Genomic DNA, 11,716 nt, shown 5'->3' with positions numbered 1-11,716 from the left:
AGGTGGAACGTCTTCAGCAGTTGCTACGATTAATCTACGAGTATTGGATGGCTGACAAATCTACAGAACGTTATGAAAAAAATGTCCATCAAAAGTCCAACGTGACACCTTCCAATTGTCACGTTTGACCAGCTGTCCAACAACTCTTCATCTTCCTATCAGACTGGCAGCTTTTATCACAAGTGAGAAGGTGGAACGAGGTCCTTTTGGTTTTTTTTGTATTTGTGCACTTTCAGGTTCTGTCATAATGTTTTGACATTCCCTCGACTAAACAATGAATCAAAACGCAACTGACAGATGAATTGAAAATTGAAAATAATAACGCTTTCAGGTCCGTTGCTCTCAACTTCAGTCGATTGTCACAACTCGTTCGCCGACACGACTTAACGTCTCCGTACGCAAAACTTCCACGAGATTACCTGCGTTAAAACCACTTTTTTTTTAAAGTTCTCTTATCTTAAAATTGCACAAAGCAGCAGCAGCAGCAGCAGCTCAGGCACGCAGCTGACTCCTAAATACTAAACCAAATTTAAACAGTCTGGCAGGGAAGTGCGTCCAGCTCACTTGAGTTTAAACAACCGCTAATGAACAGCCTAATAGAATTGTGCCAAAGTAGACACGGCTGACGGCAGATTCTCAGGCGTCGGCAGCCAACTTTAATGAAAGCCAACCTGTTTTTTTTTTTATCATATCTGGATCAACCTTGTTTTCTCTCAATTTCATCATTCCATCAGTATTTTAATCTGTGTCATCGAAGGCTGGATGCAAGATGATGAGCTAACGATATGCAGCCAAACACGTCAGGCCAAACTCCACCATTAAAAAGAAACCACCATGATATTTGGACATGTTCTGATTCAAGGCGACATGTGTCAGTAACAGCTACTCGTGCTGGAAAAACAAGACACAAGCCAGCTGTACCAAAAAGTTCTTTTTTTTTTTTTTTCCTGAGAGTGCACACCGAATCAGAGCGAGGTGGTGAGAGGCCCCGGGTGTCTGGCGGGTCTATCCGGGGAAATAACCTCTGGCACAAAGATGGATGGTTACATTTCCTCCAGAAACAACAGCCGTTTGTTTGGAGGAAATAGCGGAGTAACTGGGCTGTTAGTACAAGCTGTGATAGCCGCCGTGGCCGAAACCGGCAAAGAAAATAACTCCACTAACAGAAACAAAAACTTCACAAATTGAAAATCCAAGGGAAAAGGGACGTTACGGTGCCGCCCACACGGCTTGATTGAGAGCCAATCTCTGGGAAATGAAGCACAGAAAAAAAACCAAAGCAACGAGCGCTCAGCGGCGAGGATGGAAATGAGAAAAAAAAACATGTTGCAGCACAGGCAATATAGATGAAAGGTGCAACCAGTACACAGTGTAAAATGGTGCTGGTTTTATGGAAAGGCAATTAAACTATTTAAAAAAAATAAAAGAGCATGATGGATATTTAAAAAAATAAAGTCTTGACTGATGCCAGCGTAAATTCAGACTTGCAGCACTGCCCACAATGTACAGTGGGTGATAATCAAAATCCCACTGATACACCTTAAAAATAAACTCTATCCAGATGAGAAGTCCTTTATTTTTTTTCCTTCATTCATCGAGGAAATCAAGGCTCCGTCTGCATCTCTATCGACATCGCAGCCAACCTGCATCGCTATAAATTCTGCATTCATCACACGAGGTGCACTGGCTTAAAAACAAAATAGGTCCAGTTATGATGCTCCACATGTTTATTACTTTTGCTGTTGGGATTTGATCTATTCTGGTCAATAACAGTTGAGCCGTATGATGATTTTATTTCATCCTGTTTGTGTGTGAGGGTCAGCAGGAGTTTACGCTGTGAATGCTTCCTACACACAGTCCTGTAGTGGAGGAAGCTTTGTCATATGTGTCACTGAGCTATGCCGAGATGATACAAAAGCAAATGCATCAGATCCAAGCCACCACAAAAGCACCACACAACAGCTCATCACATCCCTTGATAATGGAGCCTCATCTCCCTCCGTCACTCTCTTCATGAAGGTCTTCCGAGGCCTGCTAGTCCACAGTTGCCTGAGCTTGTGCCTGCAGACCTCCCCTATGAAGGCTGCAGCCGGTGGTTGCAAGACAGACTTGGCGGTCTACAGAACATCCATGACGCTTGGTCTCCCACCACCTCCACCAAAGCGACTCGCTCCTGGCGGCCTGGTCTGAGGGTTGACGGACTCTATGCCGAGGTGTGTGGTTCCCGTCCGGTGGTCCACAGTCCTGGTCAGTCACTCTGAACTTTAACCGACCCGTAGTCGATCTGTGCACCTCCAGCCTGTCTTTAATTAATGTGCACCAAGGTACAAGCAATCCTTGGTCTTTCTTCATTTGCATTTATTCGTGTATGGTCGTCACTGTTCCTTTAACATTAAAATTGTTTTGTATGAATAGCCTAAGAATTAAACCCCTTTCTGCATCCTTTACTAACAAGTCATTTTAAGTTATCAGTTATGAACAGTGTTGACTAAAATTAAACATTTCATCACGATAAATCTTCCAACTTTATCGCCCAGCTCCATACCGAGTCACTTTCATTCAAATGAAGTGAGGCGCCACTAGTTCTCCTCCTTAACACATACATGAAGTAATAAAGTCCTATTCAAGAGCAGCCAGGTGCATTCTGGTTCTATATTGTTCTTCTTACTCTACATCTGAGGTGTCCAGTTCTTTTAAAAGTAAATTAGCACAAAAAATTATCTAAATAAAGCAAATCCTGTCCCTATGACTCCACTGTGGATCAGGAACATGATGGAACTTGTCCCTCTTGAAGCAACAAGCTTCTGGCTGAAAGACAATCCATTTAAATTTTTCGGTATTTGGAATCCTTTTCTGGACTACGTTGAAGAGAAGGGGGTCCAGGCTCTATGGAGGGGTCTGCATGGACCAGCATGGACTGACATTTCTGGGCACATTCACTTTTAGTTTGCGACGACCTCACGAATGTCTCTGATGGCCCTTGAGTTTTGATTTTGCTCATAACCTTCTGTATTGTACACCATCTGTACAGATGTTTGTGTCTCATATGGGTGTGAGTAGTATTAAACTGTTCATCCTTAATACCCTGATGTCTGTGGGCGATATGTTGTTTTATGCTCTGATGTTTGTACCTGGAATCTTAAACCTAAATAAAAATATTTCTAAAAAACATAAAATAAATATCTAAATAAAGCAAATCCTAATAAACAAAAGGTTCCAACCACCGTTAATTTACTGCTTTCTGTCCCATCTAGTTGAGGCCTCCCCCAAATAATAATAAAAAAATAACTACAATAAATTAAACAATCATCTCAAATGATTAAAATACCAAAGGTCACCTGAAAAGCCCCGACACCACCGGGGATATTACATTACAAGCAATAATCACAGATATCGACTCGTGTTTATTTCACATCTTCACTAATTAAAAATCTGCTTCTCGTCTCTTGCAGCCATTAAAACACAATAACTTGATTTGAGGTACGGCTCCATTATTTCCCTCCATCTGTGGGAGGGTTTTTAAGGCGTGCAGCGGCATTAGCGAAGCTTTTATCGCCGCCTGCTGCGTATGAATATACATCCTTGTCGAGTGTGCGTTTCCTGCCTGTAGCTTCCGTCGCCACGAGCCTCTCGTGTTGTAACCTACACCGCTGTTGTGTTTCCAGCGCTGGAATAAATTGCTCTGTGTTTGTCTTTGCTGTCTCCCTGCACAACCTACACAGCATTTTTTTTTTTTTCTGCGTTAGTCTTCTTCATCTGCAGCACAACCCCAGCTTCCATTCTGACAACATTGAAGTCGTTACACCTGTCCGACTTCGATTCGGCCCTGCTGATAAATGACATCACGAGAACAGCTGACCGCAACGATTCAACTCACAAAAGGACACAAGCAAAAAAAAACACCAGCTCTTTGCACTGTGCTGCTTTCAGGTGCCATGAAAAAGTCCACAGTCATGTTTCTGAGAGCGTCGCACTGTGATTACAGGAGACGATTTATTCTTGGTACATTTTTTTATTTTAACGCTCTGAACCCTAAAACATGCCAGCAGGTTTGAAGAACACGGTATCCTTTGAAAACAATAATAAACTTGTAAAAATCACTTAATTTATCAGAATCAGAAACTGGAAGAATATTCAGCTATCCAGCACAAACTAATCATGTGCAGCTCCATCTGGAAAATCCACCTAATTTAAGCTTAAAATTTGTTATACTGCACATGTCTCATTAAAATTTGACCAAAAAACAACTGTGAGAACCAACAGCTAAGAAGCTACGAGTGTTTTAGCTGCGACAAATAGTCAGCGTGACAAAAGTTTAGGGACTTTTCAGCTGATTGGAGGCTGTGTTTACACAGAGCAGATAGACGACAACGAACAAATTAAAAATGTAAGTAGGAAAACATCTACACGCTGCAAAAAGAGGGTAGCCCACACATAAGATATAAACACTAGAGTTGAGAAGGACTTAAAGTTATCTGTCCATGCAGCAGGTAAATCTTGAAATAAAGAGTTTTAATGCTCAATTTAAGATCGTACTGTGAAATCAAGGACTAAAAAATGAGTAAATAACTTTTAAAACAAGCCAAATTATCTATCGTGTCTACAAATAATAATAATAATATGTAGAATCAACATGTTCCCCCAGTACTGGTACCACTTGTGGGACTTATCAGGTAAATTCTGTGCTGTTTTCTTCTTTTGCGAATGTTCAGCATTATAACTTCAAGCTGCACAAATTTTTATTCCCTCTCTACTTCTAACCACGGTTGCTGTGTTTCATGAAGGTGCCGAGCTTCACACTGCAGTGAAAATTGAGCCCACAGCGGGAAAAATAAAAAGACCAACTTGTTTGGGGTTCAGAGGGTTAATGCAGAGCCTTACCAGCTTTTACAGGCAGCAGTGTACTCAGTCTCTATGGTATAAAGTAGTATCTTAACAAAATAATCGGTTTTGAAAACGTCAAGTTTCGCACTAATTCCTCCACTAACGGCAACCACGACAGGAGACCGGGGAAGTCAGGGGCCAATTTGCTCCATGTTCAGCCTGACTGGCCAATCAATGATGCAGGAGGTCTGCCCACATTATGAAGTGATTAAGAGATCATTTGGAGCAAGAAACCAATGCACTTTTGCCATCCCCCCACCCCCCCACCCAACTAAGAGTTGGACGATCAATAGCTTGTATGTATGGCCAGAGGCTATTTACAGAGACACTTGTTTCCTTATTTCACTCGCTTCCTACCGTTAAACACAGAATTGAGAATAATCGAAGCGGAATTAGAGGTGAGGCTGCAAGAGACGGTCCGTCGTCATGTCGGCATTATCTTTATCTTTGGGAGGGAAATGCTTTTTTATTTTAAAACAAACAGGAATGCGTGGATTGTGGATGATGCAGCCGGATGAAAGTTCTGGGAGATCCTTGTGCTTAGTCATCAGCTAACAACCCTCCAAAACGATGCGCATATGAGGTCGCATTTCTTCACATGAAAAATGCATGAAAAATTTACAAGGATTTGTTTTTTTGGATGATTCATTTCCTTCCCCTTTCAAAGGAGATCTTTTTTTGTTGTGCACGCTGCTTCCAAGCAGCCCTGTGGGTAGCACGTCCTGCCTCCTTGTTACACAAATCAAAGAGCGTGTGTCTATGATGCTATATAAAAGATAGGTACCCCCGTCCTTCATCTAAAGGGCAAAACCCATACGGAGACAAAAAGCATGAATGTACAAGTATTATTACCTTGACTGCAGCCTTTTGGAGAAAAAAAACAAAACCGCAACGAAAACACAAAAACCTCAGAGCATGACTTAACACAGAAAGGAAACAAAGAGGGAGTAAAAGCCCTGAACAACATATGGTAGCTGAGGTTTTAATTCTTAACAAAGAATCCTTTACGGGACTTAAGACCCTCTGTTGGCTAAAAATATAAATCAGAAGCAAACTGCTGACTCTGTGAGCTACAGGTTATATTTTGCCCTCTAATTGCTGGACTCCATCCACCGTGCTTCACGAAGCGAAACCAGATAGCCATCCAGTGTTCCTGCAGCGCTGCCTGTGGCCGTGGCGGGTTGGCAAGTGGCGCCCGAGTTCATGTTCGACAATGGGTTAATGTTTCTGAAGAACAGCTCGACAAAACCGCAGGAAGACAGCCAGTCTCGGTGGACAAACCAAAGCCTGTCACTTGTCCAGTTTGTGGTCTGCTGCCTCCCGCCATCTTTCTCTTCTTCCTCCTCTTCTTCCCCGTAGCCTCTCACTGAACTCAAAGGTTTTCCTCCCAAAATTTACACACTCATCAGCACGGCTATAATTTCCAGTCTTGCGCTAACCGCACCAGGACCACAGGAGTGATGCGACTGCACGCCTGTTTTTGGAATCAAAAGTAATTACAAGGCTGCCAAGGATGCAAATCTAATAGTTGATGATTGGAGCAGTGGGAGAAAATGTTGTCAGCTCTGTGTTCACCTTTACTTCGAGTGGGCTGCGACAACAAAAGGGAAACAGATGCTACTAAACTGGCAGCGTACATTATGTCTGAGCCACAGGCAATCTGTAAATGAACTTTAAAAGCCATGCAGACCAATATACCTGGGAGATACAGTGCACTGAATCAGCAAAAAAAACATGAGCAAAAACTTTTCTTCTAGCACAGTAAAGAAGTTGTTTTGGTTCAGCTGGAAACTATTAGACAAAAAAAAAAAAAGAGCTATGTCCAGTCAGAACAGTGATGGAAGACCTACTTGCCATGCTGCAGGAGGCACAAGGCAGGCCCGTCTGCAGCGCTTAACCTGTGCATTTGTAATGCTTGATGCAACATGTTAATGTGATTTCTTACCGGCTGTGGCCAAACGGGGCCAGACCTGGAGGCCAAGGCCCGGTGGTCTCAGCAGATAGCCTGGACCAGCCTGTGCTGTGTCAGCCCCGGATTATGGATGACAGGGAGCCTGTGGGCCTGACAGGTAATAATTCACTCCCCAGGGGTCCCACACCCTTCACTGGACACAATGCAACCAGCCAGGAAAGGGGTGCAGCCTTGGAGCTCACATCCTCATAACCCAACCTCTTCCCTCTTTTTCTTTTTTTTTTTCCACCCCCCTGCACCATGCCCTTCAAGAAGCAGGGCTCTCATTGGCTGCACAGTTGCCAGGGGTAACCAGCCATTATCAAAATGAAATATGAGGTGCCACAGACCGGTGCCTCTCTCAGGTGCAGGGCCAAACAAAGTCCCATATGTCGCGGATGAGGAGCGGAGATTAACTGTTGCTTCCTGAAGCACGGCGCCGCGCACCGGGCCATTCTTCAGACATCAGCGGCTGCACGTGTGCTCCGAGTCGGAGGCACTTCAGACAAATCACCGCCGTTGAGGTGTCACAACAATAACCCAAAATATATTATCCAATGCCCTCAAGTTCTACTGAGCTCAAAATGGGGGGGGAAACGAGCGTGACTGCAACCATTCAGCAACTTGAAGTTCGCTTGGGAATGTAATGTCAAGCGTCTTCATCGGTCCTGCTGAATTTCTGCTCTTTTTTTTTTTCTTCCGACCAATTCACAACTACGGACTTACCCAGTGTGTGTGTGTGTGTGTGTGTGAGCATTATGTATAGCTATGTTCAGATATTGAGCACTTTATCTCGATGATGAAAATGGAAATAGGCTTGCTCAATGTCCCCCAAGGGCCACAGTCCTCAGCCCCTGGTTAGGAGCCTATTTCAACCATCATTACCCTGAGGACCATTAGGAAGATGCCATCTGCACACACAGGGCCCCTCCACTGGGGCCTCTTGTCATTTCAAACTAAAAGCAAGCGGCGAAATGGAAATCGGAAATAAAATTACACACTGGGCTAAATGCACCATTAACCATGCTAACTGAGCGACGGACCTATCAGCGCCTGGAAATGAGAGCTGGACGAAGAGCAAGCAATTTTCAGCGGTGACGAGGAAATGAATGCACTGCTGGTACTTTGGTCTCTCTCTCACATTTATGACTGTAAGTCACTCGTCAGCAGAATGTGACTTTCCTAATGGTGATGTGTGAAAGAGGAGGGGGGGAATAAAAAAACAAGTTGGCCGATTGTGAGCTGAATGTAGATTCGTATGCATTAACACAAGGCGTGAGCGAGTGAGGAAGACCTGCCGCTTAATTACCAGACAGGCTGCACAGGTGCATCATCCCACCGGTGCTCTCCTTGTCAGCACACCGGCTACACGTCAAATAAAATAACCTGAAACCACATTGCAATGCCCTCTGAGCAGCCAAAGAGTGCTCAGTCACTGTACAACTGCGGTAAGGAAACCGCAAGCCATTAGCAACACCCTCCATCCTGTGATACCACTGCAGCAGCTGAGATGAACAGGGGACGAGGGGGGAAAAAAAACCCCAAAGAAAATCACAAGATCCGCCGACCACACTGTCTCCACTTAAACATCTGACTGGCTGGACTCGGGGAGAGCATGATGCATCTTTCCCTGAGCAGCCGGAGCCAAAAACAAAAGGCACATTCTGAGTGAGTGAATGTTGCCTCTGCTGTTCAATCGAGGCAATGTAACCTTTAAGCTGAACATACATTTTTTAAACGCCCGTGAAACTTTTGCAAGACTCGGGGAAAGGATCTGTGGAAAAAAATAAAATAAAATAACAAGCCCCGGCAGCCTCCGAGTGTGGCGAGAGGACACATACAGTATTACCTTGCAACAGGCCCAAAATGGACAAAAAAAGTAGTGGTGTAGTCTGTCTCTGTTTGTGCATGAGAGGGGAGATTTATTTATTGTTGAAATGTTCTTAGCCTCAACTGAAACTGAACACCCACTGAGGGAGATGAGAGGGCTTAATGCACAACAGGCTGAGACCAACCAATAGTCCCATTTCTGCAGAGATTGGCTCAAGGAGCAGCTCTGAGCATCTATTTCAACATAAATAACCACCAGCGGCTCCGAGGAAAAAGAAAAAAACAACACACACACAGGTTTCAAATCTCTTTGTGCATCGTGGGCATGATGAACACTGAGCTCCAACACACACACTGCTGCTGAAACTCTGCGTGCAAAAGCAGAAACCTGTTAGAACAATGAGCTCATCGTTTTCCCTCCGAGTTTGGCATTTAGACAAAACTGCAGATGAAGTAAAGCATGATTTAGGAGGAGAAAAAAAACCCAAAACGGGTCGTTTTAATCAAACACAACAGGCGTGCAATTGCTGTTTTCTTTTCCACAAGCTCGAATGCATGCATTTATGTTACGCTGCTATTAAAAAAAGGGGTAAATTCCTCCTTGTGAAGCTGGCTTTTTCTTGCACAGACAGATCCCCGTGTGAAAAAAAAACAAGTTTGGTCTGTTTCCGTTAGAAAATAAACCGGGGTAGGCAAATTCAATTAGCGTCTCGGGCACTCAGATTATCAGCTGCAGAGTTGAAAACACGATCTGATGTAATAAAAGGCACAGGAGGATATATAGATGAAACACAAATGCCTCGGAAATAATAAAAAATCAGTGCAACCAGCCGCTGCAGAAATGAGCGAGACTCCGACGGAGGGAGAGAAAAACACAAGCAGCGGAGCCCAAATGCAACTTAGGAGGAGCGGAGGGACAGTTGACAGCAATAAAAGGTTGTTTTTTTAAGTTATTAGCATGCTGGAATAATCCCACCGCCGTGTCAAACTTAACGAGCATCCTAATGAGCAAAGTAGACGCAGCTGCAGCAGCATCGCCAACTAGGAAAAAAAAAAAACAACCACTTCTTCTTCTTCTTACCTTATTGTTTCCTTCGTAGTTCCACAGTGAAGGGAGGAAAAAAACAATAAAAAAATACGTCGCTAGTCTCTCTGAGGAGATACCGTCGCCGAGGAGAAGCGGTAAAGTAGCGGTAATAGTTGTATTATTTGCTGGTTGAAAGTCGGTTAGTATTCCCAGAGCGCCAGCGCAGCGACAAGGCGCCCCTCTCACTGCCGTGACAGGACTGGAGCCCGTCACACCGAAATCACAACACTTCGGCAGCGGCTCAGGCCACGCCCCCCCGGAGCGGAAGATTGACAGGCGCCCCGTCCAATCGCGGAGCGGCATTAGGAGTACGGTCCCCTCCGATTGGTCGGTGGCTCGAGTTTTTTGTGTCGCGCCCCGCCCAGCACGGCTCACTTTTCTCCCAGATGTTAAATGCCTCAACATCAGGGCCCCCGTGAACCCAGCCAGCCAATCAGAGCGCAGCAGAGAGGATTTAAACACACACATAGTTTGACTTCTTTGGGGGAGTTCGAGCTGATTTAAGCAATGTCATACAACATTAAGGACGTGATTTTTCTTGTAAATGCTACTTTTTAAATATAATACATGAACTCAAATTAGTTCAGTTCAAATAACTTGTTATTTATCCCCTAGGGGCAATTCTACGGAGCCCCGGAAGGGACATGGAGAAAGAAAAACGGAAAAAAAAAAAAAAGAGAAAACAAAAATAGAGGTAACTTTAGTAGGATCTTGCAAAACTTTCATGGGATCTTGCAATTCAAGAGATTCAAGATGACAAATAAAGCTTATCTTGAATCTCTTGAATCAATAACTTTGCAAGATCTCGCAAAACTATAAGTAACTCCCGTCCAGGTTGGATGCCACCGGCCAAATCAATAGAAGACGAAGAAGAAGAAAACTATCGGTATATATACTTATATGATATGGAGACACTTCATAGTGAAATATAATATAATACCAACATAAAATTAAGTGTATTTATTTACAATAGATAAATGTGTTTAAACTGCAATATAAAGTCTGGATGCTACTATATGAGTTGTGCATGTAATTAACTATTTAAATCAGTTTCTGTCCCTTTTTCTGGTCATGGATTAACCCCCTAAAAACTCATTTCTATATGTCAAAGTTACATTTTTATACTTAGGTTTCTTCCGTATGAACTCCCAGAAGTTTGAATCCATGTTTTTCACACTGTCTTCAGTACGCTATGCTCAAGTATAATAATATTAGCCATTATAGGCTTTTTTAAATTAATTTATTTTTTAAATTTGGACTTTAATTCTTTTATTAATCAATTTCAATTAAAAAAAAGAAAAAAATGTCGATGAAATCTTTTTGTCTGTAAAATGTCAAAAAAAACAATTAAAATTATTCATTACAGGTTCTGGGAGGCCTCATTGTTCTCTTCAGATTGCTTATTTTGTCCAACCAACACTCCAAAACCTGTAGAAAAGTCCATTTTCAGTCAGGAAATGCTACAAACCCTTAAGATTTAGAAGTTAGAACCATCCAAATCTGGGTATTTTTGCTTCACAAATGACCTGCAATCCATTTTGTTTGTTTGTTTGTGCTCCACTACAAAACATCTCGTTCACTCCAGTGAATCTATATGCAGCATATACATATAGATATCCTTATTGCACACAGTCGCCTTCAAAATAAACCACGTTTTCATAATGCATTGTATAAGAGGAGCTAAAAATTCTACTTGCGTTGCACGCCGAATGCCCTACAAAAGAAAATAGCTGAATATAATGTGAAAGGCAGGGACACAGTGTACCAACAACAGTTAATCAGCTGGTGATGATGATGTGTAGCACATCGCCAGACACACTAATAAGACACCTGTGCAGCGATGGCAGAGCTGAGGCATTCGGTCTGACCGTATCTGCTGTTTGATGATAATCTAATAGATGGCCGTGGACTCGCTGACTCATTCATCTCTAGCCTTCATCTATTGCATTTCCATTTCAGTCAGT

General features: G+C 43.1%; 1 protein-coding gene across 2 annotated transcripts in view; it reads right to left on the bottom strand.

Annotated features, from left to right (window-relative positions):
• The window catches only part of sema6cb (semaphorin 6Cb), a 175,078-nt gene extending 165,215 nt beyond the window's left edge, over nucleotides 1–9,863 (bottom strand). For both annotated transcript variants that reach the window (XM_008286116.1, XM_008286117.1), the window contains exon 1: nucleotides 9,747–9,863. The gene's annotated coding sequence lies outside the window, so the exon portion shown is untranslated. The remainder of the gene's footprint in view (nucleotides 1–9,746) is intronic.
• Between the last annotated feature and the right edge of the window lie 1,853 nt (nucleotides 9,864–11,716).

Source organism: Stegastes partitus, unplaced genomic scaffold (assembly GCF_000690725.1).
Source record: "Stegastes partitus isolate 25-593 unplaced genomic scaffold, Stegastes_partitus-1.0.2 Scaffold434, whole genome shotgun sequence".
In the NCBI taxonomy this organism is placed as follows: Eukaryota; Metazoa; Chordata; class Actinopteri; family Pomacentridae; genus Stegastes; species Stegastes partitus.
This window is presented reverse-complemented; position numbering and strand designations above follow the sequence as displayed.